This window comes from Muntiacus reevesi, chromosome 4, assembly GCF_963930625.1.
Source record: "Muntiacus reevesi chromosome 4, mMunRee1.1, whole genome shotgun sequence".
Lineage (NCBI taxonomy): Eukaryota > Metazoa > Chordata > Mammalia > Artiodactyla > Cervidae > Muntiacus > Muntiacus reevesi.
Genome location: NC_089252.1, coordinates 159382865 through 159383605, shown reverse-complemented (window position 1 = coordinate 159383605; position 741 = coordinate 159382865).

Genomic DNA, 741 nt, shown 5'->3' with positions numbered 1-741 from the left:
TCTGGCCCTTGATTTTGATATTAGAATAGGTGATTATCTGGATATTTAATATTTCTATATTCTGCTTTTCTAGCTGTTTTTACCTAGTTAAGCTTGTGACTTTGCTGAATGGTATGTAAACTTGTAAAAAAACTGAAATTTCACGATATAGCAATCCAGTCATTGTGTTAGGGGTCAACAAAGATTTTGTGATTTTAACATTTTAGTAAAAACCCACACGTGATTTGCTCCAGTAATGCAGCTTAATTAAAAGACACATGTACTGAAACGCTTAATTGTAAACTGCTAGCATTGAAGAAATATTTTGACAATTCTGATCTGATGCAGCGGTTATTTGCTATTTTATATTGTAGTGCTTATGGTTTATTTTTGAAGCCATGGGCGATGTAAATATAGGCAGCTGTGCAGCAGACAAATGTGAGTAAAGAAAGCCTTAGTTTTCTTTTGCAGTTACAGAAAATAGACTTCTGAAGGATGTAATGCTTATTAACATTGGGTTGTATTCTCCTGTATGTGTAATGGGAGATTATAGGTGTACCTGTCTCCACAGTTTAAGGAGTTCTGTGTATTCATGCAGTCTATTTAATTCATGCTAAAGTTACCTAGTTAATCAAAGGTTTTTTTCAAACCTGCCTTGCATATAAGCCCACATTAAAAGTACCTGGCTAGCATGTATTCTTAATCAGCATAGGCAGAGTGTCAATTTAGGAAGGTCATTCTGAATCACTGCTTCAAAAATTT